Raw genomic sequence first — 8,073 nt, 5'->3', positions numbered from 1 at the left:
TAACGGAGCTAAAAGCTCTCCTCCCGAACAGACCATGCAGGCCCGAAGGCACCGACCGGCCGCCGTGTCATCCTCAGCCTACAGGCGTCACTGGATGCGGATATCGGGGGGCATGTGGTCAGCACACCACTCTCCCGTCCGTATGTCAGTTTACGAGACCGGAACCGCTACTTCTCAATCAAGTAGCTCCTTCCTTGCTTCACAAGGACTGAGTGGACCCCCGCTTGCCAACAGCGCTCGGCAGACCGGATGGTCACCCAACCAAGTGCTAGCCCAGCCCGACAGAGCTTAACTTCGGTGATCTCACGGTAACCGGTGTTACCACTGCGGCAAGGCCGTTGGCAAACAGACCTAAGCCTACTGAAAATATGATTCTGATAAATAATCCCTAATGCGTTGCTTTTTAATTACTTATGACGCACTATAGGTCAGACTCATTATTCGAACATAGCCGTAATCGAAAGTGAAATATTAAGTTATCTTTTATTAAGAATCTGCAAATTATCAATTGAAATCAAAATTATTTACTAGTACTAACAGGGAATAAGAGTTAGGTACGTTATTTCCTGGAAAAAGGACCGTGCACCTAATGGCGTCGTATTGTTGCACTTCCAAGATACTCTACCAGCGATGTTAATTATAAAATGGCCAAAATTAGTCTGTTCTTTTTGGATTTACTTAGATATATGACATGGAGGATTTCTACGGTAGTACTGAAGTAATAACAAATGAAACATTTAATGCATATATTTTAAATTAATCTCTATATGGACTTTTTTTTTACGTAACGCCCATCGGTCAGCTCAAAACAATGCCAACGACAGAAATGAAGTAAAAACAGATGAGCAACACAAAAGCTAACTTTTATTTTCTTTTGAGTTGTTGTCTATTGTCCACAAAATGTTGCTTCTCCTTAGCAAAATAGAATGTCCCTTCACATTGGTATCAATATTAACACCTTTTTTTCTCTTTTTTCTACGCCATTTCTCGTAAGCTCGTAGAAAACGTTCGAATATACTTTATTTATGCATGAATTTAGTTCATACACATGTTATTCGCGATTTTGGTATGGAAGTGACGCTACACCCTTCTTATGACTTCGACTTCTTTCTCGCTATTCGTTGTCGTTACTTCTACGAGACGTACACTACTAGCCGTTAACACAGCAACACAATGAAGTAGCTTGTAATAAAATGAGTGTTACGTATAGAGACGATCAGCATTTCAGCACAACCGCATGTAACTGGAATAAGTGCCGGAACCGCGCGACTGCTACGGTCGCAGGTTCGAATCCTGCCTCGGGCATGTATGTGTGTGATGTCCTTAGGTTAGTGAGGTTTAAGTAGTTCTAAGTTGTAGGGGACTAATGACCACAGTAGTTAAGTCCCATAGTGCTCAGAGCCATGTGAATCATTTTGAACTGGAATAAGTAACGCCATCTACGGCCTATGCATAAGGAAAGTTTAAATAGCGGGTTACTAATTCAGAAGTAGCATTTGAACTTTTCTTCTTTGTAACATTATTGTAGTATCCAGGGGTATCAAGGAGAAGCGGAATTCACCAGCGGCAGGTTCGTGGGCTGTTTAGAATGCAGTTTATCGTCCTGCAGTATTGCTGCTCGCGTTGGTCAGAATCCGAAAAGTGAAGGACGGCCATACTCAATGCAGTGCAGAACCTCAATGGCATTAAGCGACTAGCGCTCGAGAGCAGGGACATTGCTTGTTCGTCATTGAAGGACCCCACGACGCACCACGCCTTGAAATGTTTTTTTTTTTTTTTTTTTTAAGAAAAGTAGTCCAGGCCACATTTTTTTAGCTTGCTGCAGCCATTTTGTGACGCACGATCTAATTTCTCTCCGTAGGTCGTATGGCCTCTTAGCCGCTGTGACTGATTGCAGACACTGAAGGATACAGTACCTAGTACATTTGCATCCACAACCCCCCCCCCCCCCCCCCAGCCACAAATAACGTCTCCTGCGTCCCGCTAAATGCAGTTGGCGCATACTTGTATCCCTTTTGTTTTCTGTCTTTCATTTCTTTGTAACTGTCTGCTGCTTTGTTTACGCTCAGTCATACTGAAAATATGGAAATAGGAAAATTGAAATCAATCCTCTTATCTTGCGAAGAAGAAGATAGTTGACAGGCAAGAGTGCGGCTTTCTTCCGCGTGGAAACATAAACTCTCGTACCAGCAGAAGTGCGCCCAAGTGCAACCGAGAACACAGGGAGTGTCGCCGTGTCCTCTACTCACACAGATGCTTGTTCTACAATCACGAGGGAGGCAGCCACCTATGGAGGATCCGAAGATGACGAGCGGTGCCAGATTGTGTTCAACATCTTTATACAGCCCCAGGGCATAAGTATCACATTTCGTTCTTATAGTTGATATTTTGGACACCTGTCTTTAGTATTCTGACTTGTTAAAGATAGTGACTGTGTCCTGTTTTTGATGTTTCTGTGACGTCTTTCAACAAGATAACCCAAGACTGCATATTACCTGTACATCTACATCTACATGACTACTCTGCAATTCACACTTGAGTGCCTGACAGAGGGTTCATCGAACCATTTTCATACTACTTCTCCACTATTCCACTCTCGAATGGCGAGTGGGAAAAAGGAACACCTAAATCTTTCTGTTCGAGCTCTGATTTCTCTTATTTTATTACCATGATCATTTCTCCCTACGTATGTGGACGTCAATAACATATTCACGCATTCGGAACAGAAAGTTGGCGACTGAAATTTAGTAAATAGATCTCGCCGCAAAGAAAACCGCCTTTGTTTCAGTGACTGCCACAACAACTCATGTACCATAACAGTGACACTCTCACACCTATTGCGCAATAACAAGAAACGAGCTGCCCTTCTTTGCACTTTTTCGATGTCCACCGTCAATCATATCTGATAAGGATCCCATGTCGCCCAGCAATATTTCTGCAGAGGACAGACAAGTGTAATATAGGCTGTCTCTTTAGTGGGTTTGTCGCTCCTTGAACTGTTCTGCCAATAAAGCGCAGTCTTTGTTTCGTCTTCCCCACAATATTATCTATGTGATCTTAACCATTTAAGTTGCTCGTAATTGTAATTCATAAGTATTTAGTCGAGTTTACAGCCTTAGATTTGTGCGATTTATCGTATACCCAAAATTTATCGGATTTCTTTTAGTACCCATGTGGACGACCTTTCACTTTTCTTTGTTTAGCGCCAATTGCCACCACACAGAAATTGTCTCTACATCCTTTTGTAGTTGGAATTTATCGTCTGATGATTTTACTGGACGATAAATTACAGCGTCATCTACAAACAGTCTAAGGGGGTTGCTCAGATTATCACCTAGATCATTTATGTAAGTCAGTAACAGCAGAGGGCCTATGACATTGCCTTACGGAACACCAGATACCAGTTCTGTTCTACTCGATGATTTATCGTCTGTCACTACGAACTGTGACCTCTCTGAGAGGAAATCACGAATCCAGTAACACAACCGAGACTATACTCCATATGCACGTAATTTGATTAATAGTCGCTTGTGAGAAAAGGTATCAAAAGCCTTCTGGAAATCTAGGAATATGGAATCGATCTGAGATCCCTTGTCGACAGCACTCATTACTTCATGGGAATAAAGAGGTAGCTGCGTTGCACAAGAACGATATTTTCTGAATCCGTATTGGTTATGTATCAATAAGACATTTTCTTCAAGGTGATTCATAATGTTCGAGTACAGAATATGCTCCAAAACCTTACTGCAAATCGAGGTCAATGATATGGGTCTGTAATTCAGTGGGTACTCCTATTTCCTTTCTTGATATTGGTGTGACCTGTGCTACTTGCCAGTCTTTAGGAACAGACCTTTCGTCAAGTGAGCGGTTTTATATGATTGCTGAGAAAGGCCGGCCAGGTGGCCGAGCGGTTGTAGGCGCTACAGTCTGGAGCCGCGAGACCGCTACGATTGCAGGTTCGAATCCAGCCTATAGCATGGACATGTCTGATGTCCTTAGGTTAGTTAGGTTTAAGTAGTTGTAAGTTCTAGGGGACTGATGTCGTCAGACGTTAAGTCCCATAGTGCTCAGAGCCATATGAACCATTTTTTGCTAAGAAAGGCGCTATTGTGACTGCATACTCTGAGAGGAACCTGATTGGTATACCATCTGGAGCGGAAGACTTGCCTTTTTAAAGTGATTTGATTTGTTTCGCAACACCTAAGATATCTGTTTTATGTCACTCATGCTAACAGCTGTTCTGGTTTCGAATTCTGAAATATTTACTTCGTCTTCTTTCGTGAAGGCATAACGAAAACCTGTATTTAGTAACTCCGCTTTAGTGGCGCCATCATCGTTACCATTTCCATCGCTATCGCACCGTGACGGTATTGACTGCTTTTGCCACTATTGTACTTTACATACGACCAGAATCTCTTTGGGATTTCTACCATATTTTGAGACAATGTTTCATTGTGGAAACCGTTCATCTCACATTGACATCTTGAACTTCCTGGACGAAGAGGGTGTTCGACTTTTGCCCTGACCAACAAGTTCACTGGATCCCTCACCCACTGAAAACGTCTGGCCATGGGCTGTGGAGAGACTGGCGGCCTGCCACTACAACTGAAGAACTATGGCATGAAAATGAACCAGTATGGAATGCAGTATCTGTGTCTCTAAAGCGAACACAGTTTAATTCGGCGCCCAGCCTGGTTAACACTTTTCGACCTACCAGAGATGGCACTAATTTCGCGCCCTGTATACCCTCGAATCACCTAAACATTTAATCCTTTATTGTTCTGTCTCTACTGTATACAAGCATTACGTAAAATATTATTTTTATCCTTCCTGTTGTTGCGGTTTTAATGGACAGTGGTGTGGGAACAAGAAATATGTTGCGAGACCCTTCTCGGTAGGTACACTATCTGAATTTTAACAGCAGGCCACACTGTGATGCCCACTGCCTGTCTTGTAGCGTCAGCTACAGTAGTTTAATGACTGTCTCCGCGGCACTTCGTACTGGTCTGCCTCCCTGGTAAGGCTCTCCCCCCCCCCCCCCCCCCTCCCTTTACGTGCGGTACTCAAGTATGCTTTCAAGCGTGAATTACATTACATGAATCTTAGCCTGTCGTACTGATTTTATGAAGTTGTTCCACAGCCTGTCATTTCGTACGCTCACTCCTAGATATTTTACGGGTGTCAGTATTTCCATTGTTTGATTGCTAATAGGGCAATCGAATAATAACAAGCCTGTCTTCTTATTTGTGCGCAGTATATTACATTTGTTTATGTTGACGGTCAAGTGTGAGTCCTTGGACTAAGCGCCGACGCTTTGCAGGTGTTCCACATGTCCCTATATTCTTCCGGCATTGCGGCTTTCGTGTGTTCAACAGCATCCTGCGTCAACTTCGTCGAGGAGCATCCAGCTTTAACTACCAGATAAGTGACACGCACTGCGTGCAGTGGCAGCTTTATAACACTATCTTGGAGAACTATCAAAATGTGCTTTTACCTTCAGGAAGTCAGGGAATACGACAACAATATTGGGACCTGTATTTACTTTAAAATGTAGGCTACTCCGGATCTCATGGTCGAATTCAAGTTGATCCCTATAGAAAAATTTCCAATCTTCGAAATGGCCATTAAATTTGTTCCATGATTCCTCAACTGAAGTCGGCGACATAACGTTACAGTTTTGTCCGTCTGTCTGAAGACTCTTCCAGAAAACTGCAAAAACGGGACTAATGCGTTATCATCTGGAACATCATATGGAACAAAAAAGTAATAGATGTGTTCAAATAAACTAGTTTCCCCACTTAAATGTTTCTATTGATTTTTCAATGAAAAATACGTTCGTTATTACGTCTGTTTCATTTTAACAAGACATCCTACTTGTTCTTTTTTTTTTAAATAGCACTAAATTAATTTGAATCGAAACTAAAATAAACGAACTAAACGATTCATACTACAATAGTTATTATTATTATTGTAGTACTACCGTTATATCATTCGAAATGTTTTATGATTGGTCAAGATTTTGAACAAGCAACAATAAAGTAAGAATAGTACTCGTGACATATTCACAAATGAAACGTATTGTGGAAGATGAATTAATTCAGATCATGAAAAGAACAACAGAGCTAGAACTAAACGCTTATAGCGGAATAAAAAAATGTGGGGTAAATAACTGTGACAGATGAGGGGAAAAAAGAATATTTAATATTGTCGTAAAACAGAGCAGAAAGACGAAAAGAAACGTCTATAGAAAACTTAAGGATGAGAAAGGCATTGTGTTACCCCATTCTGCAGCGAGAAGGATGTTTAGACTACACAGGGAAGGAAGTCACAGTTTGAAATAACCAAGCTGAACGACGCAGCGAGGACACAGCTTGGCCCTTCCAACATAGGTACAGAGCTAAGGACCCACAACTATCTCTTACCTCATATTTTCAAATTACTTCCTATATTTACATATTCTTTCTTTATGAAATAAAGATCCTGTAGGCAGCGAAACCATTGGTAAGTAAGGAGTAGAGCAAGCACGACGAAAGCAAATGGAAGCGTTCGCGATTATCTAAACATTATGGTTCAAGTAAATTTTAGAAACATATTTCGGAGTGGTTTCATTGGGACTACATTTCATCTTCTATCAACGGTGAGGCCGCGTCACTTTATTTTTGTTAAATGAGCATTTGTATTTGTGTCGACACGTATGCCCGAGAGGAACATGGTCTTTCTTTTTATTTATTTTATTTATTTATTTAACCCGATCGGATTAGTGCCATTAGGCCCACTCTTACACCTGAATGGAGTTTCAAACATGTAGTACCTCTTTTACATCATAGTTACCTAACAAATAACAATGTTATTTTGTCTAAAACTGACATGGTGAGACCGTGGCTACGTACAATTAATGTAGGTTGATTCTTACAAAGAAGAAAACCGAAACCACCCACTATTAATACTGCTATTTATTGAAGTAAATAGCGCCGTAACCGGTTTCGAACTGTCAAGTTCATCATCAGACAGCTGTTCACGAGATTTGCAAGATACACTTGACATAATCATCAGTTTTTGATTTTTATTGTTCCACTGTGGCGAAATATTCTTGGTGTGTTCGTGCCCAACGGTAGAGAACAGTGTTAGAAGCGACCTATGTGAGCATAAATAACCTCCAAACGATGAAATGAAACACCTCCCCCACAATATTATCTATGTGGTCTTAACCATTTAAGTTGCTCGTAACTGTAATTCCTAGGTATTTAGTCGAGTCGAGAGTCCTTAGATTTGTGCGATTTATCGTATACCCAAAATTTATCGGATTTCTTTTAGTACCCATGTGGACGACCTTTCACTTTTCTTTGTTTAGTGCCAATTGCCACCACACAGAAATTGTCACTAGATAATTTTGTAGTTGGAACTGATCGACTGATGATTTTACTAGACGATAAATTACAGCGTCATCTACAAACAGTCTAAGGGGGTTGCTCAGATTATCACCTAGATCATTTATGTAAGTCAGTAACAGCAGAGGGCCTATGACATTGCCTTACGGAACACCAGATACCAGTTCTGTTCTACTCGATGATTTATCGTCTGTCACTACGAACTGTGACCTCTCTGAGAGGAAATCACGAATCCAGTAACACAACCGAGACTATACTCCATATGCACGTAATTTGATTAATAGTCGCTTGTGAGAAAAGGTATCAAAAGCCTTCTGGAAATCTAGGAATATGGAATCGATCTGAGATCCCCTCTCGACAGCACTCATTACTTCATGGGAATAAAGAGCTAGCTAGCTGCGTTGTACAAGAACGATATTTTCTGAATCCGTGTTGGTTATGTATCAATAAGACATTTTCTTCAAGGTGATTCATAATGTTCGCGTACAGAATATGCTCCAAAACCCTACTGCAAATTGAGGTCAGTGATATGGGTATGTAATTCAGTGGGTACCCCTATTTCCTTTCTTGATATTGGTGTGACCTGTGCTACTTGCCAGTCTTTAGGAACAGACCTTTCGTCAAGTGAGAGATTTTTTATGATTGCTAAGAAAGGCCGGCGAGGTGGCCGAGCGGTTCTAGGCGC

At 41.4% G+C, this 8,073-nt stretch overlaps 1 pseudogene; it reads right to left on the bottom strand.

The window, feature by feature from the left end:
- Positions 1-225: 225 nt before the first annotated feature.
- On the bottom strand, positions 226-343 carry LOC126357326 (5S ribosomal RNA; annotated as a pseudogene).
- Positions 344-8,073: the final 7,730 nt, after the last annotated feature.

Source organism: Schistocerca gregaria, chromosome 3 (genome assembly GCF_023897955.1).
Source record: "Schistocerca gregaria isolate iqSchGreg1 chromosome 3, iqSchGreg1.2, whole genome shotgun sequence".
NCBI lineage: Eukaryota > Metazoa > Arthropoda > Insecta > Orthoptera > Acrididae > Schistocerca > Schistocerca gregaria.
This window is presented reverse-complemented; position numbering and strand designations above follow the sequence as displayed.